Source organism: Prionailurus bengalensis, chromosome A3, assembly GCF_016509475.1.
Source record: "Prionailurus bengalensis isolate Pbe53 chromosome A3, Fcat_Pben_1.1_paternal_pri, whole genome shotgun sequence".
NCBI classification, from domain to species: Eukaryota; Metazoa; Chordata; class Mammalia; order Carnivora; family Felidae; genus Prionailurus; species Prionailurus bengalensis.
This window is the reverse complement of record NC_057354.1, coordinates 89,487,242-89,514,919: the sequence shown is the minus strand read 5'-3', so window position 1 is coordinate 89,514,919 and position 27,678 is coordinate 89,487,242. Positions and strand designations below refer to the sequence as shown.

At 40.3% G+C, this 27,678-nt stretch overlaps 1 long non-coding RNA gene across 3 annotated transcripts; it reads left to right on the top strand.

The window, feature by feature from the left end:
- The first annotated feature begins 6 nt into the window (after positions 1-6).
- Positions 7-26,785, top strand: LOC122497000. 3 transcript variants are annotated; one of them, XR_006301012.1, is made up of 6 exons: positions 7-314; positions 387-454; positions 2,552-2,682; positions 21,997-22,139; positions 22,810-22,922; positions 26,495-26,785. It is a non-coding gene; the product is annotated as an uncharacterized LOC122497000 (long non-coding RNA). The 3 variants fall into 3 exon arrangements; XR_006301010.1 differs by lacking the exon at positions 26,495-26,785 and having other exon boundaries at positions 11-314; positions 22,810-23,403; XR_006301011.1 differs by lacking the exons at positions 21,997-22,139; positions 22,810-22,922; positions 26,495-26,785 and adding an exon at positions 7,522-8,039 and having other exon boundaries at positions 17-314.
- The last annotated feature ends 893 nt before the right edge of the window (positions 26,786-27,678 follow it).

Here is a 27,678-nt window from a genome sequence, read left to right as displayed (position 1 = left end):
CCTGCGCGGTCCCAGGGTGTGGGAAGAGGTCAAAACGAAAGGGCCGGGAAGCACGGCCCCCGCGGGGGATCCTAGCCCAGTTCTGGGCGTGGCATCATTCTCCCACCACCACCTAGTTCCCACCCCCTCGCTGCCTCGCGTTCACTTCCCCTCAGGGACGCATCCGCCTTCCAAGTTCACATCGCACCTTTTTGCGCAAGGGACTTCCTCCAGGCCAGGCCATCCTGCTCTGTGCTGGGTGTCCCTGTGAGCGGCCAGCAGAAGCCGAGTGAAGCGCATGCCAGTTTGGACTCTGGGAACTCACCGCTCTCGGGGTAACGGAACCTACCTCTGGGGGCACCACAGTGCTTCTCGGAGTATGGTAAAAACCTCTTCTCCCTTCCTAGACTCAACAACTCTGTGCACCAGCCAGTTTCCCGTCCTCTGAGATGTCTGACTCCTCCTGGTCTTACAGGTCTGTGTTACACCGATTTCTGCACCCACTCACGTTACACTTTTCCTAGTAGTCAATTGCACCTACTCCCAGCTTCGGAGAGAGGACAGCACTTACCTCCATTTTGACTTCAAACTTTCTAACTGATTAAATTTTTTCTAGTTTATCTTTTAACTCAGGCAGAAGACCTAAAACCTATCCCCCTCAGGCAATAGGGACTGCCCAGCTGCCAGCCACACCCCATGTGATTGACCTCAAGACAATGGTTGGTTTGAAGGTCACAGCCTATCTGCATGCACCCACAGACCTTTGTCCCACGTTTTCCTTATATAAGTCTTGAAGTATTTTTGGTACTTTGGAGACAGTCCTCGAGGGCTTAGTCTGCTGTCTTCCCAAGTGTTGGCCTCACTGAAATAAATTTATTTCTGGTTTGACCACCACCTGTTTCTCTGCCTTTGGATTTTGTCAGCAGCAAATGGCCAAACCTGGTTTGGGACCCCTGCAGCCAGGTGCCCTTGCACCCCTGTGCCTCAGCTACACTTCAAGTTTACACAATCACCTAAATGTGTACTTCGAGACCCATACTTCAGAATACCCGCTTTCTGATTTTTTTCAAGGAGAGAGGGAAGATGAGAAGGTTGGGAGACAGGTACAAATCTCCTTAACAAGACTTCAGAGATTGGCAAGAGTGGTAAGCAAGCCTTCACAGGGCTGTTCTCTCTCTGATGATAGACAGCAAGGCTCCTGGAAAAACAAATTTTGCTTCCTTGTGTTGTGTGGGCTATATCATGCCAACACTAAAACAATTTGGGGGGAAGGTTTCTACTGGTCACTATGCGTGCCTTTACTACAACCTTTTTGTAAAACATGCAGTTCAGGGGCGCCTGGGTGGCTCAGTCCATTAAGTGTCTGACTCTTGATTTCAGCTCCTGATCTCATGGCTCCTGAGATCCAGCCCTGAGTTGGGCTCTGTGCTGGCAGCTCGGGGATTCTCTCTCTCTCCCTCACTCTCTGTCCCAAACCCCTCCCTCAAAATGAGTAAATAAACCTGAAAAATTTTTTTTAAAAATGTGCAGTTCAGGGGCTCCTGGGTGGCTCAATCGGTTGAGCGTCTGACTTCAGCTCAAGTCATGATCTCATGGTTTGTGGGTTCAAGCTCCAGGTCAGGCTCTATGCTGACAGCTCAGAGCATGGAGCCTGCTTTGGATTCTGTGTCTCCGTCTCTCTCTGCCCTTCCCCACGCTCGTGCTCTGTCTCTCAAAAATAAATAAAACATTTAAAAAAAGTGCAGTTCAGACTGTATGTCACTATGGAACATACTCTAACAACAAATGAAACTTCAAAGAAACTTTAAACATCATTTAGTATATTTCTTGTTAAAATGCACAGTATTATTTTGAAACTGTTTGATGTAAATTAGGACCAAAAAAAAGTAACTATGCTAATGTTGTTAGGAGCCAAGATTTCCAGTGTTAAAGAGACCAGGTATAAATTGAAGGAAGTTAAGGGAAAATCTGTAAACTTCAATTTGAATTAGAATCCAGAAAATTGTAGAATTTATTGCAATTACTTTTACTCTTATACAATAACACTAAAACCATGTTTTTCTCTTCTGGGTATGTTGGTTCTCCAGTACCTATCATTAACCTTTTTAAGAGTTCTTCCTGCAATAATGGCAGAGATTAGAGTATGCTCTGTGAAAAGTAATAAAAGGAAATCTCCTTTAGAATGCAGTTGGGAAGCCCTCAAGGTGAGCTCTCAGGCCCTATGACTTGTCAATTACAGACCCAGGGGAAGAGAAGGACCTTGCACATGGCCACTCCTATCCCAGCAAGAAGGAAGGCCTTTCTCCTCCCCTGGCAACAGCCCAGCCAATGAGAGACTGCAACAATGCAGCCAATGAAAAGCCACTATACTTTGAACTCCCAGTTTTCACCAATGGACTTTCTGTTTATAACAGCCGAGCTTCCCCTTTCCTCTATAAAGGAACATTCCTCTCGTTGAAGGGAGTTACCTATAGTTTCTTGGGAGAGTGTGTGCTGTGGCTTGCGATTCTCTGCTGTCCCCCAATAAATCCATTTTTTGCTGTTAAAATAGCTGGCAGTTTTGTTTTGTAAGGTTAACTTACTTGGTGATCAGAAGTGGGATGCGAAGAAGACCCCCAGCAACTCGGAGGCTGGTGAACAAACCTGACAGCACCCACAGAGCCAATTGGGTTCACTGCTTTCTCGCTGACCCTGGAGTTTGCGGTAAGTTTCCTCCTGGATTTGGGGCTCTGCGCTTTGTGTTTGCACTCTCCAGGCTTTATTAGGATCTGTTTTATGCCCTGGTTGTTTGTTTTGTTTTCACTTTGAAAGTGCTCCTTTGGCCTTTGGTCGGACTTCTTTTGGGGTCTGGATTGTTCCTATTGGAACGGTGACGGTCTTCACTCTGATTCCTTCTGGAACCAAGCTGCTACTGATGAAACTGTGCTGTTTAGGAGTTTTTCCCTTTGCACGAGAGAAAAACCTAGTAATGGGATTGCAGTCATCAAAATGCTCGAGTGCTGCTCCCTTCCTTGCCCTTAGTGGGACTCTGACTGGTTTTGTGTTTAAAAACTATGGTCCTTCTGCATGCACATTTATAAACTAAGTGGATTGACTTAACCAAAAGTAATTTAGAGCACCGGTGCCTGGGTGGCTCAGTTGGTTAAGTGCTGAGCCTGCTTGGGATTCTCTGTCCCTCTCTCTATGCCCCTCCCCTGCTTTCTCTGCTCTTTCTCTAAGATAAATAAACTAAAAAAGAAAAAAAAAAACCAAAAACAAAAACAAAAGCAAACACCACCAATGGCCATTATGGGGAACTTTTGATCTCTCCGAACTTAATTTAGTCAAAGTTTTAGAAAGCTATGGGTACTTAATAGAAAAAACAAAAACAAAAACAAATCAAAACTGGGATGCCTGTTTTAAATGGTACTGATAGAGTAGACAGTTAGACATGTATTGGAGGCAAGGATGGTGATAAATAGGGTACACATTAGAAGCCTGGGGGCACAACATCCTGACTTTGTGGCTCCCAAGACCCTTCAACATCCTGGCCTTGTGGCCACCAAGACACCAAGTAACAGATCAAGAGCCACAGGTGCAGAACATGCCCTCTCCTCTTCAGCCTCTGCCCCAGAGTAACCTATAGTGTCATTGTCATGTATTTACATTGTGATTTTAACCCTGCCCCTGTGGGAGGAGATGGACAGGACAGTTCCAGCAAGAACCTTGTAGGGCCCAAAACTCGTCCTCCTAATTGGCAGGAGGAGTCCCTTAGATGGTTGGAAACGACCTCAGTTAGAGACTGACCTAGCTATGACCCATAACCTATGCAAACATAAAAAGAAAAGACACCCCTAATCCTGGTGCAGTTGCTACCTCTGGGTCTGCTCACTGTCCCTTCTTGACAGTGTTCTGTGCTTAGTAAACTGCTTTGTGCTTGCTTCCTTCCTTCAGGCTGTCACTGAGTATGGATCCTCAAATAAATCTTTCGTAGGGAATACAAGCATTTAGGCCTCCATTCACACAATGCAGACTCTCCCATGGGTAATAATACCTTGAGACTTCCAGATATTTTCAGACCTAGCCTCTTCTAAACCTAGCTGCTTCCAGAAGGACCTGTTTGGTAACAGTCCACAGGGACAGAGTGGTTTACCTGGACTGGGAGAGAGCCTGGAAAATTCTTTTCTGAGGAAGATGATTATCTGCCTCCTCCCACTCTCCACCCCCCCTGCTCCGCCAATCTTATTTCAAGCAATATTTCAGCAGTTTGTGAATAATATTTAAATGGGCAGTACCACCCATAGAATTCCCTTAGTAATAGCACAGTGGTCCTGGGTGGCTCAGTCAGTTAAGTCTCTGACTTCGTCTCAGGTCGTGATCTCACAGTTTGTGAGTTCAAGCCCCATAATGGGCTCGGTGCTGACAGCTTAGAGCCTGGAACCTGCTTCAGATTCTATGTATCCCTCTGTCTCTACCCCTCCTGCACTAGTATTCTGTCTCTGTCTCTGTCTCTCTCTCTCAAAAATAAAAACATTAACAAAAAAAATTTTTTTAAATAGTGCAACGGTTCCCAAATTTGTTTGCACATTGGTCACCAGGGAACTACAAAAACACTGATGCCTGTGTCTCATAGGCCTGGACTTAGGAATTTTTTAATAAAATTTTTGTTCAGTTTAATTAAACTAAAAAAAACCAAAAAAACAATTCACCCATTTCTCCCACCCTCTATCTCTTATAATCACCATCTGTTCTCTGTATTTACACGTTTGTTTTTGTTTCTAGTTTTTGTTTTTGTTTTTTTAGATTTCACATGTAAGAGAGATCATACTGTGTTTATTTTCTGTCTGACTTATTTCCCTTAGCATAATGTCCTTGAGGTCCATCCATGTTGTTTCACATGGCAAGATTTCATTCTTTTTTAATGGTTGAATATTTATCCCTTCATTCATCTATGGATGTTTAGGTTGTTACCATATCTTGGCTATTGTAAATAATGTTGCAGTGAACAGGGGGTACATGTATCTTTTCAAGTTAGTGTTTTTGTTTTCTTTAGATATTTATCTAAAGAAAATACCCAGAAGTCGAATTGTTGGACCATATGGTGGTTCTATTTTTAATTTTTTTAGGAACCCCTGTACTGTTTTCCATAGTGCCTACACCAGTTTACATTCCCATTAACAGTGCACAGGGTTTTCTTTTTTCCACATCCTCTTCTTATTAACACTTGTTATTTCTTTTGAGTTTAGCAATTCTAACAGGTGTGAGATGATAACTCATTGTGGTTTTGATTTGCATTTCCCTGATGATTAATGATACAGAGCATCTTTTCTTGTACCTGTTGGCCATCTATATGTCTTCTTTAGAAAAATGTCTATTCAGATTCCCTGCCCATTTTTTAATCAGATTGTTTTGTTGTTGTTTTGTTTTTTGGGTGTTTTTGCTGTTGGGTTATGAGTGCTTCAGATATTTTGGATATTCACCCCTTATCAGATAGATGATTTGCAACTATTTTCTCTCATTCAGTAGGTTGAGTTTTCATTTTGTTGATGACATCCTTTGCTGTGTAGAAACTTTCAGTTTGATGTAGTCCTATCTATTTTATTTTTTGTTTTTCATTTGGTTTTTAAAGTTTTTATTTTAATTCCAGTTAGTTAACATACAGTGTCATATTAGTTTCGGTGTACAATATAGTGATTCAACACTTTCATACATCACCAGGTGCTCATCACAAGTGCACTCCATGATCCCCATCACCTATTTCAGCCAGCCCCCCACTCCCCTCCTCTCTGGTAACCATCAGTTTGTCTTCTATAATTTAGAGTCTGTTTCTTGATTTCTCTCTCTCTCTCTCTTTTCTTCTCTTTGCTCATTTGTTTTGTTTCTTAAATTTCACATATGAGTGAAATCATATGTTATTTGTCTTTCTCTGACTTATTTGGCTTAGCATTATACTCTCTAGCTCCATCCATGTTCTTGCAAATGGCAAGATTCATTCCATTGTGTATATATACCACATCTTCTTTATCCATTCATCAATCAATGGACATTTGGGCTGCTTTCATATGTTGGCTCTTGTGATAATGCTGTTATAAACTTAGGGGTGCATATATCCCTTTGAATTAGTGTTTTTGTATCCTTTGGGTAAATACCCAGTAGTGAGATTCCTGGATCACCGGGTAATTCTATTTTTTACTTTTTGAGGAACTTCTGTGCCATTTTCCACAGTGGCTGCATGAGTTTGCATCCCTATGAACAGTGAACGACATCCTTTTTCTTCACATCCTCAACAACACCTGTTGTTTCTTGTGTTGTTGAATTTAGCCATTCTTACTGGTGTGAGCTGATAGCTCATTGTGGTTTTGATTTGCATCTCCCTGATGATGAATGATGTTGAGCATCTTTTCATGTGTCTGTTGGCCATCTATATGTCCTCTTTAGAGAAATGTCTGTTCACGTCTTCTGTCCAGTTTTTAATTGGATTATTTGTTTTTTGGGTGGTGAGTTTTAGAAGTTCTTTGTGGATTTTGGACACTAATCCTTTATCAGATATGTCATTTGCAAGTATCTTCTCCCATTCTGTAGGCTGCCTTTTAGTATTGTTGGTTGTTTCCTTTGCCGTGTAGAAGCTTTTTAGTTTGATGTAATCCTAGTAGTTTATTTTTGCTTTTGTTTTCCCCTTGCCTCAGGAGACATCTAGAAAAAAGTTGCTATGGCCTTTGTCAAAGAGGTTACTACCTGTGTTCTCTTCTAGGATTTTTATGGTTCCAAGTCTCATATTAGGTTTTTCATCCATTTTGAATTTTTTCTCTGTATGGTGTAAGAAAGTGGTCCACTTTTATTCTTTTGCACATTGCTGTCCAGTTTTCCTAACACCATTTGTTGAAGAGACTGTCTTTTTCACATTGGATATTCTTTCCTGCTTTGTCAAAGATTAATTGACCATATAGTTGTGGGTGTAATCCTACTTGGATTGGTTTGTTTGTTTGTTTGTTTGTTTTTGCTTTTGAAAGAGGGACCTGGTTAAATACACTGTGGTACATCTACATCAATGTATAATATGCAGCCATAAAAGTGAATGAAAATTTCTGTACACACTGATGTGAAAAATTGAATGAAAAAGGCAAGGTGAAGAACAGGAAAAGAGTATATACTATGTTACCTTTTTCACAGTAAAAAGGGGGAATAAAATATATGTACTTAGGTTGTACATATTAAGTACTGTAATCCCTGATTAATTATAAAACTAGTTAACTACAGAGGATGGTGAGGGGAAGATAATCTACACATAGTGTACCTTTTGGTACACTATTCAAAATAAATAAATAAAATAGGCTATTCAAAAATAAATAAAATAGGCTCTTAAAGGAATACGTAAATGTACCAGGACAAATAGAGAAAGATTATATCAGAATTTTAATCTTTGTCGACTTGCTTGGCATTTTAACCTTCATAACATTAAACTAACTAATATTTAATAATTTAAATATTTAAGAATTTAAATTTAAATATTAAATATTTAAGAATTTAAATTTAATTTAATTTTTGCTATTTAATTTTATTTAGATTTGAGTCTTTCAGCAAAAAGTCCCCTTTGGGAATTCTTCACATCTTGCAAGGATGACATGCAAGGAGAACATCAAGTTCGTCACCCTAAAATTTCACAAAGGAAATCTCTAAACTTATGTAAAGAACATCCATGCTGAAACGACTTTGACCCAAATGTAACAAAGAGTACAGACTATGAATAAAACAAGAAAGTTTCAGAGAAATATGAGACCTCCTAAACTCATTCTGTTGTTACTAATCAAATTGCAAAACAATAGTCTTTATAAAAATATTTCAAGAATATAGTTAGTTCCTTCTACTTTTGAGACAAAAAATTTAAACAGAAAGCTTGACAAAATTACTGCTATAGACTGCCAACTATTTTTAGTGGTAGAAGATGAGGGATTTTTGACATTTGATGAAGATATAAATTTCCTTCTATAAAATATGTTACTAGAAACAGTTTTTATAATTAAAGTCTGCTGTGTATATAAAGGTTAATGATATTATTAAATGTGCTACTTCTGTATGCTGTACCTCAGACACTTGAATATGTACAAGCGAGCATACTTTTTTTAAAAATAAGAGCATCGTACATTAAAAAAAGGGGGAGGGTGGCCTGGGTGGCTCAATTGATTAAGCGTCTGACTTCCGCTCAGGTCATTATGATTTCACAATCTGTGAGTTCGAGCCCTGCATCAGGCTCGGTGCTAACAGCTCAGAGGCTGGAGCCCACTTTAGATTCTGTGTCTCCCTCTCTCTGCTCCTCCACCACTCATTCTCTCTTTCTTTGTCTCTCTCTCTCTTTCAATCTCAAAAATAAATAAACATTAAAAAAATAAGCAATCTCTATCAAAATAACACAAACATTCTTCACAGAGCTAGAACAAACAATCCTAAAATTTGTATGGAACCAGAAAAGACCCTGAATAGCCAAAGCTATCTTGAAAAAGAAAACCAAAGCTGGAGGCATTACAATCCCAGACTTCAAGCAGTATTATGAAGGTGTAATCATCAAGACAGTATGGTACTGGCACAAAAACAGACACTCAGATCAATGGAACAGAATAGAGAACCCAGAAATGGACCCACAAACGTATGGCCAACTAATCTTTGACAAAGCAGGAAAGAATATCCAATGGAATAAAGACAGTCTCTTCAGCAAATGGTGCTGGGAAAACTGGACAGCAACATGAAGCAAAATGAACCTGGACCACTTTCTTACACCATACATGAAAATAAACTCAAAATGCATGAAAGTCCTAAATGTAAATGCCATCAAAATTCTCGAGGAGAAAGCAGGGAAAAATCTCTTTGACCTCGGCCGCAGCAACTTCTTACTCAACGTGTCTCTGGAGGCAAGGGAAACAAAAGCAAAAATGAACTATTGGGGGGTGCCTGGGTGGCTTAGTAGGTTAAGCGTCCGATTTCGGCTCAGGTCAAGATCTCACGGTTTGTGGGTTCGAGCTCCATGTCGGGCTCTGTGCTGACACTTAGAGCCTCGAACCTGCTTCAGATTCTGTGTCTCCCTCTCTGTCTACCCCTGCCCTGCTTGCACTCTGTCTCTCTCTCAAAAATAAATAAACATTAAAAAAAAAGAACTATTGGGACCTCATCAAAATAAAAAGCTTCTGCACGGCAAAGGAAACAAGCAGCAAAGCTAAAAGGCAACTGACGAAATGGGAGAAGATATTTGCAAATGACATATCAGATAAAGGGTTAGAATCCAAAACCCATAAAAAACTTATCAAATTCAACACCCAAAACACAAATAATCCAGTGAAGACATGGGCGAAATACATGAATAGACACTTCTCTAAAGAAGACATCCAGATGGCCAACCGACACATGAAAAAATGCTCAACATCACTCATCATCAGGGAGATACAAATCAAAACCATAATGAGACAACCACCTCACCCCTGTCAGAATGGCTAACATTAACAACTCGGGCAACTACAGATGTTGGTAAGGATGCAGAGAGAGGATCTCTTGCACTGCTGGTGGGAATGCAAACTGGTGCAGCCACTCTGGAAAGCAGTACGGAGGTTCCTCAAAAAAGTAAAAATAGAACTGCCCTTCAACTCAGCAACTGCACTATTAGGTATCTCTCCAAGGGATACAGGTGTACTGTTTCAAAGGGACACATGCACCCCAATGTTTATAGCAGCACTACTGACCATAGCCAAAGTATGGAAGGAACCCAAATGTCCATCGACAGATGAATGGATGAAGAAAATGTGGTATATATATATATACAATGGAGTATTACTTGATAATCAAAAAGAATGAAATCTTGCCATTTGCAATTAAGTGGATGGAACTAGAGGGTATTATGCTAAGCAAAATTAGAGAAAGACAAATATCATATGACTTTACTTGTATGAGGAATTTAAGATACAAAACAGATGAATATAAGGAAAGGGAAGCAAAAATAATATAAAAACAGGGAGGGGGACAAAACGTAAGAAACAAATATACAGAACAGAGGGTTGCTGGAGGGGTTGTGGGAGGGGGGGATGGGCTATAAATGGGTAAGGGGCATTAAGGAGTCTAATCCTGAAATCGTCGCACTATAGGCTAACTAACTTGAATGTAAATTAAAAAATAATTAAAAACAAATAATTAAAATATGAAAAAATAAATATTGAAAAAATTAAAAAAAAAAAGAGCATCGAGGATTGTTGGCAATAAACAGAGTAGACCTTTTGCATATTCCAACCAAAGTAAACTATGTGATATACAAGATACTTTGGAATTGCTTTATCCTGTACTTCCACAAGATGTTCAAACAAGGTAAAATAGCAGATTTTAACATTAAGGAAGCTGTTTGACCAAAAGAAAGCCTTGACATTTTACTTTGCAGATAACAATAGCAGCAAAGCAGGACTCTAACAACTCATAGTAGTTTGAAGATAAAGGAGTTTATTTGCTGGAAACTTCTCAAGAGGAGTGCCTGGCTGGCTCAGTTGGTAGAGCATACAACTCTTGATCTTGGGGTTGTGAGTTCAAGCCCCATGTTGCTTAAAAATAAAATCTTAAAAAAAAAAAATAAAGGAGACTGCTGAATTAGTAATCAACTGAGTCGTCATGTCCATAGGTGATACTTGCTGTTGGAGTGCAAATTTATAGATGAAAAAGTGCAGGGAGGAGGCTAGAATAATAAACCATGTGACGATGGATTAACATTGCCGACATCAGTATGAACTCATTTAGCTAAATATAGATCCAATGGGATAAAGAGACAAATATATATATATATATATGACAAATATATATATATATATATATATATATATTTTTTAGTTTAAAGAGTGAGCCTGTGGGAGAGGGGGGCAGAGGGAGAGAGAGAATCTTTTTTTTTTTTTTTAATTCAAGTTAGTTAACCCAGTGATTCATTATTGCATAGTGCTCATCCCAACAAGTACCTTCCTTAATGTCCATGACATCTCCCACCCACCTCCCCTCCAGCAACCCTTTGTCTGTTCTCTGTATTTAAGAGTCTCTTATGGTTTGCCTCTCTTTCTGTTTTTGTCTTATTTTTCCTTCCCTTACCCTATGTTCATCTGTTTTGGTTCTTAAATTCCACATATGAGTGAAATCATATGATATTTGCCTTTCTCTGACTCACTTATTTTGCTCAGCATAATACACTCTAGTTACATCCATGTTGTTGCAAATGGCAAGATTTCATTGTTTTTCACCACTGAGTAATATTCATTCCATTGTGTATACATACGACGTCATCTTTATCCATTCATCAGTCGGTAGACATTTGGGCTCTTTCCATAATTTGGCTATTGTTGATAGTGCTGCTATAAGTATTGGGGTGCATGTGCGCCTTTGAATGAGCATTTTTGTATCCTTTGGATAAAAACCTAGTAGTGCAATTGCTGAGTTGAAGGGTAGTTCTATTTTTACTTTTTTGAGGAACCTCCATACTGTTTTCCAGAATAGCTGTACCAGTTTGCGTTCCCACCGACAATGTGAAAGTGTTCCCTTTTTTTCTGCATCCTTGCAAACATCTGTTGTTTCCTGAGTTGTTCATTTTAGCCATTCTGACAGGTGTGAGGTGGTATCTTGTGGTTTTGATTTGTGTTTCTCTGATTGATGAGTGATGTTGTGCATCTTTTCATGTCTGTTAGCCATCTGGATGTCTTCGGAAAAGTGTCTATTCATGTTTTCTGCTCATTTCTTCACTGGATTATTTTTTTGGGTGTTGAGTTTGATAAGTTCTTTATAGATTTTGAATACTAACCCTTTATCCAGCTGTCATTTGCAAATATCTTCGGCCATCCCATCGGTTGCTTTTTAGTTTTGTTGATTGTTTCTTTTGCTATATAGAAGCTTTTTTATCTTGATGAGGTCCCAACAGTTCATTTTTGCTTTTGTTTCCCTTGCCTACAGAAACATGTCTAGTAAGAAGTTGCTGCAGCTGAGGTCAAAGAGGTTGCTTCCTGTGTTCTCCTCTAGGAATTTGATGGTTTCCTGCCTCACATTTAGGTCTTTCATCCATTTTGAATTTACTTTTGTGTGTGGTGTAAGAAAGTGGTCCAGTTTCATTCTTCTACATGTCGCTGTCCAGTTTTCCCAGCACCATTTGCTGAAGTGATGGTCTTTTTTCCACTGGATCTTCTTTCCTGTTTTGTCAAAGATAGGTGGCCATACATTTGTGCATCCATCTCTGGGTTCTCTATTCTGTTCCATCAATTTATGTGTCTGTCTGTTTTTGTGCCATTATCCTATTGTCTTGATGATTACAGCTATGTACTACAGCTTGAAGTCTGGGATTGTGATGCCTCCAGCTTTGGTTTTCTTTTTCAACATTACTTTGGCTATTTGGGGTCTTTTGTGGTTCCATACATTTTTTAGAATTGTTTGTTCTAGGTCTGTAAAGAATGCTGGTGTTATTTTGATAGGGATTGCATTGAATGTGTAGATTTCTTTGGATATTATAGACATTTTAACAATATTTGTTCTTCCAATCCGTGCTTTTCCATTTCTTTGTGTCTTTAATTTCTTTCATAAGCTTTCTATAGTTTTTAGCAAACAATCCTTTACCTCTTTGATTAGGTTTATTCCTAGGTATCTTATGGTTTTTGGTGCAATTGTAAATGGGATCAATTCCTTGATTTCTCTTTCTGCTGCTTATTATTGGTGTATAGAAACGCAGCTGATTTCTGTATGTTGATTTTATATCCCCTGACTTTGCTAAATTCATGTATCAGTTCTAGAAGTTTTTTGGTGGAGTCATTCATGTTTTCCAGCAGAGCATCATGTCGTCTGTTAAGAGTGAAAGTTTGACTTCTTCCTTGCCAATTTGGATGTCTTTTATTTCTTTGTTGTTTGATTGTGGAGGCTAGGACTTCTAGTACTATGTTGAACAGCAATGGTAAGAGTGGACATCCCTGTTTTATATGTGACCTTAGGGGGAAAGTTCTCAGTTTTTCCCTATTGAGGATGATATTAGCTGTGGGTCTTTCATATATGGCCTTTATGATGTTGAGGTGTGTTGCAGACTTTGAGTCTGGAGTTCTCTCTTGTCCAGCAAGAGAGTGGATGCGGAATTGAATACAAGAGAGGCTAATGTCCAGGAGGAGACAAGACCCCTGAACAGCTTATTGAGCTCTCAAGGTTTGAAAAAAATTGTTTTTGCTTATTTATTTATTTTTGAGAGAGAGAGAGAGAGAGAGAATGAGCAGAGGAGGGGCAGAGAAAGAGGGAGACACAGAATCTGACGCAGGTTCCAGGCTCTGAGCTGTCAGCACAGAGCCCGATGTGGGGCTCGAACTCACGGACTGCAAGATCATGACCTGAACCGAAGTCGGACACTTAACTGCCTGAGCCACCCAGGTGCCCCTCTCAAGGTTTTACATATGTGGTGAACGTGCAGAAGAAAACAATAAGATAGTGACCATTAATTTGTGTGTGTAAGAAGCAAAGGGTTTGGTGGGCAAGTGGCATTAGAAGTTGAGATTAAAGAAAAATGATATATTGGAGCCAGATGTTGGAAGGACAGTGTTTCTCTGTGGGTGATACAGCCAAGTAGCTGTTATCTCCAAAGTTTAAGATTGCTGGAACATGCTGCCTTAAGGTTAACAAGGCACTTTTCATTAACTAACCTTGGGCACTTTCGCCCCATAGTGGCTTTCCACCTCCAACTGTCCTGGGACGCTTTCATCCTGTGGAGGCATCTTCCCACCGTAAGCCTTATTTTACTTAGTGACTAACTAACCTTGGGTGCTTTCACCAGATGGTGGCTTTCCGCCTCTATGTTTTGTCTTACTTAATGACTGGCCTTGAGAGCTTTCACCCTGTGGCAGCTTTCCGCCCTAAGCCTTGTTAACCCATTGGTGTAAGCATACAGAATTCTTAAACTTATTTCCCACAGAGGTGTGTTCCTTCTATGCCTACTTTCTTGAGGGTTTTTTATCAAGAAGTGTTGCTACATTTTGTCATATGCTTTTTCTGTATCTATTGAGGGGATCATGTGGTTCTTATCCTTTTACTGATGTGGTGTATCACATTGATTGATTTGCAAATATTGAACCAGCCCTGCAGCCCAGGAATAAATCCCAGTTGATCATAGTGAATAATTATTTTAATATATTGTGAATTCAATTTGCTAGTGTCTTGTTGAGAATTTTTGCATCCAGCTTCATCAGGGATATTGGCCTGTAATTCTCCTCCTTAGTGGGGTTTTTGGTTTTGGAATGAAGGTAATGCCGGCTTCATAGAATGAGTTTGGAAGCTTTCCTCCCATTTCTATTTTTTGGAACAGTTTGAGAAGAATAAGTATTAACTCTTCCTTAAATGTCTGGTAGAATTCCCCTGGGAAGCTCTCTGGCCCAGGACTCTTGTTTTTGGGGAGATTTTGATAACTGATTCCATTTCTTTGCTGGTTTTGGGTCTGTTCAGATTTTCTATTTCTTCCTGTTTCAGTTTTGGTTGTGCATGAGTTTCTAGGAATTTGTCAACTTCTCCCAGATTGCCCAGTTTGTTGGCATATAATTTTTCACGGTATCCTCTTTTAATTGTATTTCTATGGTGTTGGTTGTGATCACTCACTCCTCCTTCATTCGTGATTTTACCTATTTGGGTCTTCTCTCTTTTCTTTTTGATAAGTCTGGCTAGGGGGTTATCAATTTTGTTTATTCTTCCAAAGAGCCAGCATTTTTGTTTTAATCTGTTCTACTGTGGGTTTTTTGTTTGTTTGTATATTGCTTTCTTCTGCTCTAATCTTTATTATTTCCCTTCTGCTGGCTTGAGGCTTTATTTGCTGGTTCTATTCTAGCTCCTTTAGGTGTAGGGTTAGGTTGTGTATTTGGGACCTTTCTTGATTCTTGAGATTGGCCTGCATTGCAGTGTATTTTCCTCTTAGGACTGTCTTTGCTGCATCCCAAAGGGTTTGGACTGTTGTGTTTTCATTTTCATTTGCTTCCATGTGTTTTTTTTATTTCTTCTTTAATTTCATGGTTAACCCACTCATTCCTTAGTAGGATGTTCTTTAGCCTCCATGTATTTGAGGGCTTTCCAAAGTTTTTCTTGTGGTTGATTTCAAGTTTCATAGTGTTGTAATCTGAAAATATGCATGGTATGATCTTGATCTTTTTGTATCTGTTGAAGGCTGATTTGTGACCCAATATGTGATCTATTCTGGAGAATGGTCCATGTGTACTTGAGAAGAATGTGTATTCTGCTGCTTTAGGACATAATGTTCTGAATATATCTGTTAAGGCCTTCTGGTCCAGTGTGTCATTCAAAGCCATTGTTTCCATAGGGTGTCTGGGTGGCTCAGTCAGTTAGGCATCAGACTGCAGCTCAGGTCATGATCTCATGGCTCGTGGGTTCGAGCCCCACATTGGGCTCTATGCTGACAGCTTAGAGCTTGGAGCCTGCTTCCGATTCTGTGTCTCCCTCTCTCTCTGTCCCTCCCCTGCTCACACTCTGTCTCTCTAAAAAATAAACATTAAAAAATTAAAAACAACAACAGCAACAAAAACCCAAAGCCATCATTTCCTTGTTGATTTTCTGCTTAGATGATCTGTCCGTTGTTGTAAGTAGGGTATTAAAGTCCCCTACTATTATGGTATTATTATCAATTAGTTTCTTTATGTTTATTATTAATTGGTTTATATATTTGGGTGCTTCTAAATTGGGGGCATAAATATTTATAATTGTTAGATCTTGATGGATAGACCCCTTAATTGTGAGATGATACTTTTCTTCATCCCATGTTAGTCTTTATTTATTTATTTTTTTAATGTCTATTTATTTAGAGAGAGCACGTGTGTGAGTGGGGGTGGGGCAGAGACAGCGAGAATCCCAAGCAGGCTCCATGCCATCAGCACAGAGCCTGACGCAGGGCTCGAACTCACGAACTGTGAGATCATGACCTGAGCCAAAACTAAGAGTTGGACGCTTAACTGACTGAGCCACCTAGGAGTCCTAGGCTTTGTTTTCAAATCTAGTTTGTCTGATATAAGTGTGGCTATTCTGGCTTTATTTTGCCATCCATTGGCATGATAGATGGTTCTCCATCCCCTCACTTTCAATCTGCAGGTGTCTTTAGGTCTAAAATGAATCTCTTGTAGGCAGCATGTAGATGGATCTTATTTTTTTTATCCATTCTGATACCTTGTGTCTTTTTCAGAGTGATTTTTGAAAGATATGAATTTAGTGCCATTGTGTTACCTGTTAGAGTTGGTGTTTCTGGTGATGTTCTCTGGTCCTTTCTAGTCGGTTGCTTTGGTCTTCTTTTCTTTTTTTTTTTTTTTTTCTTCCACTCAGTGTCCCCCTTAAAATTTCTTTCAGGGCGAGTTTAGTGATCACCAACTCCTTTCATTCTTGTTTGTCTGGGAAACTCTTTATCTCTCCTATTCTGAATGACAGCCCTGCTGGATAAAGAATGCTTGGCTGCATATTTTGCCCATTCAGCACAGTGAATATTTCCTGCCACTCCTTTCTGGCCTGCTAGGTTTCAGTGGACAGGCCTGCTGCTAACCTTATGTGTCTACCCTTGTAGGTTATGGATCTTTTGTAGGATCTAGCTCCTTTCAGAATTCTCTCTTCATCTTTGCATTTTCCAAGCTCCCCTATGATATGTCATGGTGTTGACCTGTTTTTTCATTTCTCGGGAGTTCTCTGTGCCTCTTGGGCTTGAATGCCTGTTTCCTTCCCCAGATTAAGGAAGTTCTCAGCTATAATTTGTTCAAATAAATCTTCTCCCCCTTTTTCCAGCTCTTCTTCTGGGACTCCTATGATATGAATATTGTTTTGCTTTATGGAATCACTAAGTTCTCTAATTCTCCCCCTTGTGATCTAATAATTTCCTTTTTCTCTTTTTTTTCAGCTTCATTATTTTCCATAATTTTATCTTCTGTATCACCTAGTCTCTCCTCTGCTTCTTCAATCCTTATTATGACTGTGTCCACTCAGTTTTGCCTCTCAGTTACAGTATTTTTTATTTCAGTCTGATTAGTTTTTAGGTCTTTGATCTCTGCAGCAAGGGTTTCTCTGGTGTCCTCTATGCTTTTTTCAAGCCCGGGTAGTAGTCTTATGACTGTTATTCTAAATTCTTGTTCAGATATGTTGCTTATGTCTGTTTTGAGCAAGTCCCTGGCTGTGATTTCCTCTTGACCTTTCTTTTAGGGACAGTTCCTCCATCTTGTCATTTTGGCTAAGTTTCTGTCTTTTGTGTGTTTAAAAAAAATTTTTTTTACGTTTATTAATTTTTGAGAGGCAGAAAGAAACAGAGTGTGAGTGGGATAGGGGCAGAGAGAGAGGGAGACACAGAACCTAAAGCAGGTTCCAGGCTCTGAGCTGTGAGCACAGAGCCCCATGCAGGTCTTGAACTCCCGAGCCATGAGATCGTGACCTGGGCCGAAGTCAGATGCTTAACTGACTGAGCCACCCAGGCATCCTTCTTTTGTGTGTTTTAAATGCTTGTTATGTTTCCTGAACCTGAGATTAGTGCTGTATTTAAAAGGGGTCATACACTGTCCAGGGCTTGGCACTTCAGAAAGTGTTTCTGGTATATGCTGTGTGCACTCTGCTGTTGCATCTTGGCCACTTTTTGTTGCTAGTTAGTCCTCTGCAGAGCTCCTCCTTGCTTCCAGTGGGGAGTGTTTGGACCTTTAACTAGGTGTGCTTGATTTGTTTGTTGAAGTAAGCCTGGAAAAAATGGGCAGTGGGGGAAAGCCTGATCCCCCAAAAAAGAGAAAAGGAAAAGGAACAACAATAAAAAACAGAGAATCAAAAAATTGTAAGTCTGATTCCAAAGAAAAAGAAAGAAAAAAAAAAAAGAAAAAAGAAAGGAAAAGGATAAAAAAATCTGATCCAAAAAAAAAAGAGATAAAAGGAAATAAAAAAAAAAAAAAAAAGAAAGAAAGAAACTATGAGCCTGATTCCAAAAGAAAAACAAAGAAGAAAGAAAAAAAAGAAAAAAAAAGCAGGTCTGGTCCTATTTTCACCAGAACTGCAGGTGACGTTTTGAAGCACTTGATTTTCAGTATGCTTGGTGCATGTGGGGTGCTGTCTGTCCTGGAGGAGAGGCTCTCTGTGTTGGCTCAGAGTCAGTCTTACCCCAGTAAATAAGCATTTTCCAGGTACACAGGGGTGGGGTTTGGTGTAAGCGGGTCCTGCCTCCATTGGGGCCGCTGTGTTGCTCTCTGAAGTCCCCCTGTGTTGGTGTCAGGGGGGGAAATGGCACCATCCCAATCTCCCAACTCTGGACTGGGGATCTCACACCCTTTGCTGTTCAGGAAGCCCTCACAGAATATCGAGGGTAGTCAGTCCACACTGTACCACAACCCTCTCGCGTTTTTTTTCTTTGGCATGTGGTTGGTATTCAAAACCCAAAGTCTTAAAGCACCGGGCAGGGAAAGAGAGAGAATCTTAAGCAGGCTCCACATTCAGCACAAAGCCCAATGCGGGGCTCGATCCTATGATCCTGGGATCATGACCTGAGCTGAAATCAAGAGTCAGACACTCAACCAACTGAGCCACGCAGGAGCCCCAAGAGGCAAATAATCATACACAGTGTGTATATACAGATATATTTCCAAGCTCTGCCCTCTGAGAGGGTCAAGAAGCAAACACCCCAGTAGCAATGAGCATACGCAGTGCCCAGATCTTGGTTTCTCATACCATTCTCTAATAAAAGAGCCAGGGCTTCTTGGAAAAATGGCTGATTCTAAAATCAGGTGTGAGAAATAGCCTGGAGCGTCCTGTAGTGCCTGAAAGTTAAAAAAAAAAAAAAAAAAAAAAAGTACTTAAAAAATGAAAATACCTAAAATGATAGGAATATGTCAGAAAGACATGGGAGGCAACTGAAGGTGATCCCAGCAGCCAAAGCAGGACAAATTGAGCAATAAAACCAAATAGTATTGGATTATAACCTATAGTATAAAGTAATTATCCATGAGTCCACATGCTATAAATAAATAAAAGAATAAATGGGGAATAGACAAATCTCCCACACAGATTCCAGATAACTTATGTAGATACCTGAAAGGAGTGTTTATGCTCCATTGTATGCTTTACCTCAAGTTGGGGGAGCATAACTCCCCACCGCTTATGTGTGGACTGTGCATAGCGAATTCTTTCAAATTGTATCGTATGTAAAGGCATAAGAAAGTGGAGAAACATGACAAAAACTACCTCAGCCTGGAAATCAAGATCAACATCAACAGTGATGAATCATGTTGATACCATGTACCCTTGATGTGATGTGATAGGAATGTCAGTTTACTCTGTGGTCTTCCTCTCCAAAACCCATAATCCCATTATAATCATGAGAAATCACAATGGAATATTCCTCAGCAATGAAAATCAGGAACAAACTGCTAATCCATGCTACAGCATAGGTGAACTTCATGAAAGTAGCTAGACACAAATAACTATGTTTTGTATGATTTTGTTTGTATAAAATTTCTAGAAAGACCAAAATAATAGAGCAAATCAATTAGGCATAGGCATGAGGGAACTATTTAGGGGTGATAGAAGTGTTCTAAAATGATCATCGTGTTTATGCTCTTAAATTTAAGTTTTTGATCTATTTTAAATTAATTTGTGTATGGTATGAGGTAACAGTCTAACTTGTTTTGTTTTGTTTTTGCCTGTGGATATCCTATTTTCTTAAAAATACTTTGCTGAGCAAATTGGCCTTTTCCTTATTGTCAAAAATTTATTGACCAGAGATGTGGAGATTTATTTCTGGGCTTTTGATTTTATTTCATTGGTCTATATGTCTATCCTAATGCCAGTACTACACTGTTTTAGTGACTGTAGCTTTGTAGTAAGTTTTTGAAACTGGGAATTGTGAGTCCTTTAACTTTGTTCTTTTTTTCTCCAAGATTTTTTTGACTATTCAGGGCCCTTTGAAATTTCATGTGAATTTTAGGATGAGTTTTAACATTTCTGGAAAAAAAAAAAAGACCAAAAAATTGCCATTGGGATTTTGATAGGGATTGCATTGAATTTGCATATTTCCAATCCATGAACATGGGATATTTTTACATTTACTTAGGTCTTCTTGAATTTCTTTTAGCAATGTTTTATAGTTTTTAGTATATAAGTCTTGTGTCTCCTTAGATGACTTTATTCCTGAACATTTTTCCTTTTTGATGATATTTTATTTTATCATTTTAAAGTTTATTTATTTTTGAGAGAGAGAGACAGAGACAACATGCGTGGGAGAGGGGCAGAGAGAGAGGGAGACACAGAATGCCAAGCAGGCTCTGCACTGCCATCACAGAGCCCAATGTGGGGCCCAAACTCATGAATCGTGAGATCATGACCTGAGCAGAAACCAAAAGCCCCAGGCACCCCATTTTTGATGATATTTCAGATGGAACTGTTTTCTTACTTTTCTTTTTGGACTGTTCATTGCTAGTAAATTGAAAAGCAACTGGTTTTTATGTGTTGATTTTGTATCCTGCAACTTTGCTGAAGTCAGTTATTAGTTATAACATTTGTGGGTGACTGTGTGTGTGTGTGTGTGTGTGTGTGTGTGGAGAGAGAGAGAGAAAGGATGTTTTGTATCCACAAATAGACAATACCTATTTTTTAATGACCCAAAGAACATTTATAAAAATTCATCATGCACATAATGATCTGTATAAATCTCCAAAATTCTCTTAACATAATGTAACAAAATGAAACATAAAGCAATAAAATAATTTTCTAAAAAACCACAGGAAATTCTTAAACCACATTTTTAAATAGCTCAGTTCAAAGAAGAAATATAAATCCATGCATGAAATAATACCAGTGAGAACATGACTTTAGACACCAATTGAACTCTGCTCAGGAGAAAATTTATATTACTAAATGTTTTTTATAGAAAGCAAAAAAGACAAAAATGAACCAAGTGTTCACCTTATATATGGTAGGGAATCTTTGCAAAAACCAGAAATTCATTCAGACAAAATAAAACAGAAAAAAAATTTTTTTTTATTCGATTCACAGCCCTGATAGAGAAATCCGAAAAACTGGTCCAAAGTGGATAGAAGCCCCAGGTGGCTCTCGGGTTGCTTTCTGAACCAGGTAACAGAAAGAAATGAATCAGCTACAGGATGAATCAGCTACAGCTGTTTTGAGTCTTATCATTTTGCTTAAGATTTAGTTGCCATGGAGAGAGTATAAAATTAGCCTAGGTCAGGTTTCGTGTCTATTTTTTAATCTAGAAAAGTGTAGAACCACCGTATTCACTGATGGCTTCACTAAACCCATAGCCCATAAGGAAGGGTTAGTTCCACAGGAAAAACTGGGGTAGTTTATCAGAAGGGACGATGGATACAGAGTGGTGAAAACAAGCTGTCCATTACATACCTTTAGAAGCTAGATTTTTGCGAGGCTGTTAACTATAGCATTTATCTATAGTACCAAAAATTATGAGTGCTCAATATTAACTGAATGGTTAAGTAAAACATAGCACATTTAAGATGGCCTATGATGCAGCCATTACAAACGTGTTTTGGATCAATATTTAAAGATTGAGAAATTTGCTACAGAAATATTGAATATAAACTGTGTAGAGCCTGTGAATTAAATTTAGTTTATTTTATTTATTTAAAAAAATTTTTTTTAACGTTTATTTATTTTTGAGACAGGGAGAGACAGAGCATGAACAGGGGAAGGTCAGAGAGAGGGACACACAGAATCTGAAGCAGGCTCCAGGCTTTGAGCTGTCAGCACAGAGCCCAGCGCGGGGCTAGAACTCACAGACCGCGAGATCATGACATGAGCCGAAGTCGGCCGCTTAACCGACTGAGCCACCCAGGTGTCCCTAAATTTAGTTTAAAAAGTTTTATTTATCCATATAACCAACACCTGAAAAGAATGCATAAAGATGTGGTGTGTATGTATGTATATCTACATCCTAATATCTGAATTTGTAATATGACCTTATTTGGAAAGGAGATTTTTGTGGATGTAAAAGTAATTAAATTAATGATCTTGTGATGAGATCATCCTGGATTATCCTCATAGGTCCTAAATCCAACAACCGGTGTCCTTATAAGAGGCAGAAGAGGAGAAGACGCAAACTATAGAGAAGGCCATGGCCATGTGAAAACAGAGATAAAAGAAGCCACAAGCCAAGGAATGTCTAAAGCCATCAGAAGCTGGAAGGGGTAAGAAATGAATCTCTCCTAGAGCCTTTGAAGGGAATATAGTCCTCCCGACACCTTAATTTCAGACTTTTTGCTCACCATAACTACGAGGGAATAAATCTCTGTTGTTTTAAGCCATCCAGTTTGTGGTAATTTGTTACAGCAGCCCTAGGAAACTAGTAATCTCTGTATGCTTAGATAGATGGAAAGATAGAAAAAATATATAAAATTTATTTTCCCGAAATGTCTATATTTTTCCACAACAATCCGACTTCAGCCAGGTCACGATCTCGCGGTCCGTGAGTTCGAGCCCCGCGTCAGGCTCTGGGCTGATGGCTCAGAGCCTGGAGCCTGTTTCCGATTCTGTGTCTCCCTCTCTCTCTGCCCCTCCCCCATTCATGCTCTGTCTCTCTCTGTCCCAAAAATAAATAAACGTTGAAAAAAAAAATTTAAAATGTGACTGTAGAGGCACCTGGGTGGCTCAGTCGGTTAAGCTTCCGACTCTGACTCAGGTCACGATCTCATAGTCAGTGGGTTCCAGCCCCATATCAGGCTCTGTGCTGACATAAAAAAAGAAAGAAAGAAAGAAAGAAAAAAGCATTACAATGTGAATATAAAGAAGGCTAGTACATTTAATGTCAGACAAAACAAAATTTAAGCAAAAAAGTTAAGTGTGCTTATATTCTTATAGGCAATTCTGCAGTTGAATGCTGGTCACCGTGATTCAGGGAACCCCCTCCAACTGTGTCTCCTGTTGGCTACTCTGAATGCCTGGCTCATGTGGGGTCTTTCCACTTCCTTCAGGTACAGGTGTCCCCTTCTCCTCCAATCTGAAAGTTTGCTTTATTTCACTTTTACAAAAGACCCACATCAGCACCTTTTGCTAGTGGAAGGACTTTTGCTAGTGGAAGGAAATCTGAAGCTGATTTTCACCTTTAGGAACTGGTCATTGTTGTTTTGCTTTATGCCGTTTCCGTTTAGGAAAGGGATTATAGGAACATTCTACTTTCAGAAAACAGGGAATCTATTCCCGTCTCCCACCTCCTTCCCTTTGCTTTGGTGTCCTGGTTCAGAAGGTGTCAGGAGGGTGGTTTGGGATTGGGTCTCTCTCCCTCCTCTGCTGCCGCCTAGGTTCCTGCCCTGTCTGACCACAGCATTCAGTGTGCTGGGTCCCCCACATGTCAGGGAAGGGGGCATGAGACATTTACAGAGAGGGGTTATTACCACCTTTCAAGCGCTCATAACCCATGTGGAGGGATAATGAGTAATACCTGACAGAAACCCACCTGCACCATCCTGTGAATTTCGCTGTCTTCCTGGTGACTATTTTCTATTCTCTAAGGGCTGAGGTGGGAATTAAAGTTATTATTTCTTGTTGGTAGGGTGGGGATAGAGGGACGGCCGGGCAGTGAAAACACAGCCTAACTTATTTTTGGAAACCGCAGAGCAGAAGCTGTTGTCTTGGTATTCTAGTTGCCCAGTATCCCCAGATTACCCAACAAAGCAGGCGCCATCTAACCAGGCGGATTCTGGAAAGAGTAGCTCATTGGGGAGTCACCGCAGCGTGGAGGATCACCAGCAACAGCACCAGGACCCTAGGCAGGGGTAACGCCCGGGCTGTCCAACCACCACCAGGTGGCACCAAAGCGCAGCCGAGACCTGGAGATTCGCGTCCTGCCGCCTCAGATAGGAGAAGTTGGGGATGTGGAGAATCAGATGCTGCGTGGGGTGTCTTGAGAAGGGCCACGGTCCTTTGTCCCCTCCCTTGCCCCCTGGGCCAGAGCTCCCCTGAAAGGATATCCCTCCCCTAGTTAGGGATGTGAGGTCCCAAAGTGGAGATTCTCTGGGAGGACAGGCAGGCACCTGGAGAGGTGTCAAGATGGTATCAGGACCAGAGGACCTGAGGACCTGAGGACCTGAGTATTCGAGGTTTCACAAACGTGGCTGGGAGGGGGCCGGCAGAGTGGAAGTGGCCATGAGGTCTCGGCCAGTAGGGCATGTGCCCAAACCGGGAAGTGAGGGAGACAGGCCACAAATCTATGTTCTGCATAGCTGTGGCAGGTGACAGGCCTGGGAGGAGAAGACCATCTATCTCAAGGGATGTCACAGCAGGCAGGAAATGGTCTCAAAACATTCGGATGACCTTCCTGGAAGGCAACAAGGGTTCCCCTTACTTAGATGTGGGAAGGAGAAATCCCTAATTGACGGAAAATCCTGAAAAAACAGGAATGCTGGAGTTTGCCTGGAAGTGGCTAATATTTGTGGGTGGTTGGTGGGTTTTATTTTTTTAATGGCCATTAGGAATAATAGGCCTCAAAAAAGAGGACAAGTTTTGTAACAGAAAAATAAAGTTACATTTTGTTTTACCAAAGCTAGATCATGGCTTGTGAAATGCACATCAGCTACAAATATTCATATAAATTGCACATAAGAAACCTTAATAAATTCCAAAAAGCAGAAATTATACTCAACTATATTCTGTAGCCACATTGTAACCAATAAATATTTAACACACACACACACACACACACACACACACACACACACACACAAGAAAACCCAGCCACTTGGAAATCATAAGAGGGGGAAAAATGATTCTAAACAGCACTAGAGTCATACAGAAATGAAAATTACAATACCAGAATCTTTAGAAAAAGAATAAGCAAGAAAACACAACATATCAACACTAAGGTATATGGACAAAGCTATGTTTTCAGATATAAACTCATAGCTTTAAATACTTCTGTTAGCCAAGACAAAGAGAATTTAATCAACTGAATACATCACTTAGAATTTTAGAGAAGCAATAAATTCTTAAGAAAGGAGTAAAGAAATAACTGTGGAGGTAAATTAATTAGAAAAAAGAGAAGAGAAAAAAAAGTTCTTTTTTAAGAACTAATAGACAAATGAAAATGTACATCTTTTACTTACTTGTTCTTCGGAAAGTACTTAGCCATTTGTCCGAGCAGAGGGCCCTTCCCTCCTTCCAGTTTGACCACTGTGCTCCTCTAAGGAGAGTCACAATACACCCTCCCTCATAGGTCAGAGCCCACTCCCATAAGATCTGACACAACCTTCAAAATCTTGCAGTTCCTACACCTGCATAACTGGGACAAGATTGGGATGTTCTTGAGGATGACAGCAGGTTGGTATGAGTCATTGACCAGTTGGAAAGGGCTTACACTTATGTGTGTTTGTGTGTGTGTGTGTGTGTGTGTGTGTGTGTGTGTGTGCGCGCGCAAGTGTAAGGGCGTACATGGTGTGTGGGTGTGTACAAGTATGATGTACAAGTGTGGGTGTGTGCACACAAGTGTGGTATGTACATATGTGGGTATGGGTATACAGGTGCAGGAGTATGTTTTCTTTTATTTAAGAAAAAATTAAAAAAAAATCTTTTTAACGTTTTTATTTATTTTTGAGAGGGAGAGACAGAGCATGAACAGAGGAGGGTCAGAGAGAGGGAGACACAGGCTCTAGGCTCTGAGCTGTCAGCACAGAGCCCGACGCGGGGCTCGAACTCACGGACCGTGAGATCAGGACCTGAGCCGGAGTCGGATGTTTAACCGACTGAGCCACCCAGGTGCCCCAAGAAAATTTTTTTAAATGTTTACTTAACTTTGAGAGAGACAGAGTGTGAGCAGCGGAGGGGCAGAAAGAGAGGGAGAATCTGAAGCAGGCTCGAGGCTCTGAGCTGTCAGCACAGAGCCCGATGTGGGGCCTGAGGTCACGAACGGCGAGATCAAGACCTGGGCGAAAGTTGGATGTTTAACTGACTGAGCGACCCAGGCACCCCGGTTGCTTTCTTTCAATCCTAGAATTATTCTGAATTGTTGAAACCAGATGGTCTCCAAGCATCCAATCCCAACACAGAAGTCCATTTTTTAATGTGTTCTGCAACCACTGGTAGGCATGTATTATGAAACAAGGATTTCAATGGGTTCAAATTATGTACCCAAAACCAAAAAAGGAGCTACCGGAAAGGAACTATTTTGATTTTCTTGTCCACCTATATCAATCATCTCTAATAACAGAACCATATACCAGGGACTCAGTGCCAAACAATCATTATCTCAGTTAACATTTCATTGTGTAGGAAGTGCTATTATTTATTCCCAACAGATAGGGCTCACAGAAGGGTTAAAGTGATTTGCCCTGCATCACACAGCTATCCTAATGCTGACCCTCAGTGAGGTTTGGATGGCTCCCAAGATGCCACTTTTATCATTATTCTATAAAAAGTATTATAAGTATTTTTATCAGTATTTTGAAAGTATTTTAAGGATTTTTTTTCTCCGATGCTTTGAAAATTATTTTTTCTCCATTCTTGTTGTATGCATTTAAAAAATAATATGTATGTCTGCCTTGGTCTTTTTCAGCCCTAGATGTGACCCCAACCAGGATTCCCAGTGTAACCAGAGCATGGGACACCATGTTGTGGTATGACCTCTGTGAGATGGCCACAGAATCTGAAGGTTTTTCACTTGCATAAAGTCCAGACCCCTTCTTGCCCTGTAAGAATCTGCCCAGGTGGGAAGACCTCCTTGTTCTCATAACCCTTTGGTCTCTAGTCTGGCTTCAGAATCTACTCTTCATCATTCTGCTGTCCTGCTTCTCACAAATGAGCAAATATGGCACCGACTTGCATTAAAACACCGCTGTTGCTGGTACATAGTGAATTTTCTGTACTTGAGTCCTATTCAAGATACAACACATAAAACAACTACCTTATGGCGTTAAAGAACTTCAGTTATTTTGAGGGGGCACCTAGATGACTCAGTTGGTTAAGCATCCAACTCTTGAGTTAGGCTGAGGTCATGATCTCCTGGTTGTGAGATCAAGCCCCATATTGGGCTTCTCACAGGGCATGGAGCCTGCTTAAGCCTCTCTCTCTCTCTCTCTCTCTCTCTCTCTCTCTCTCTCTCTCAAGAAAGAAGGAAAGAAAGAAAGAATGAAAGAAATTTGGTTATTTTTTCACAAAGTGGTTTTTTTGGGGGAGGGCACAAGAGAGCAACAGGCAGAGAGAGGAGAGGGGGAGAGAGAGAAGTGGGGCTCACCCAAAGCAGGACTTGAACTCAGGAACTATGAGATCATGACCTGATCCAAAGCCAGATGTTTAACCAACAGAGTCATCCAGGCACCCAGTGTTTGTTTTAATTTGTTAATACTGTAAGGTGTTCCTGATTTGCCACTTCATCAGTTTTCCCCCCAAATTTTGTCATCTAATCATGTTTTTTTAAGGTAGTCTTCTTCTTTTTAAATGTTTGTTTATTTTTGAGAGAGAGAGAGAGCACAAGCAGGGGAGGGGCGGCGGGGGGGCAGGATTTGAAGCGGGCTCCATGCTGACAGCAGCGAGCCAGATGTGGGACTTGAACTCATGAACCATGAGAGCATGACCTGAGTGGAAGTTAGACGCTTAACTGACTGAGCCACCCAGGTGCCCCGTGGCAGTTAATCTTAAGTAAAATCTGTGGCCTCCCTACACCTTACAAAATCTGAGCATTGGGAAAGCATCCCAACAGGGCAAAGACTAAAATTCCTAAAACTGCCTTGGCGTCACTAA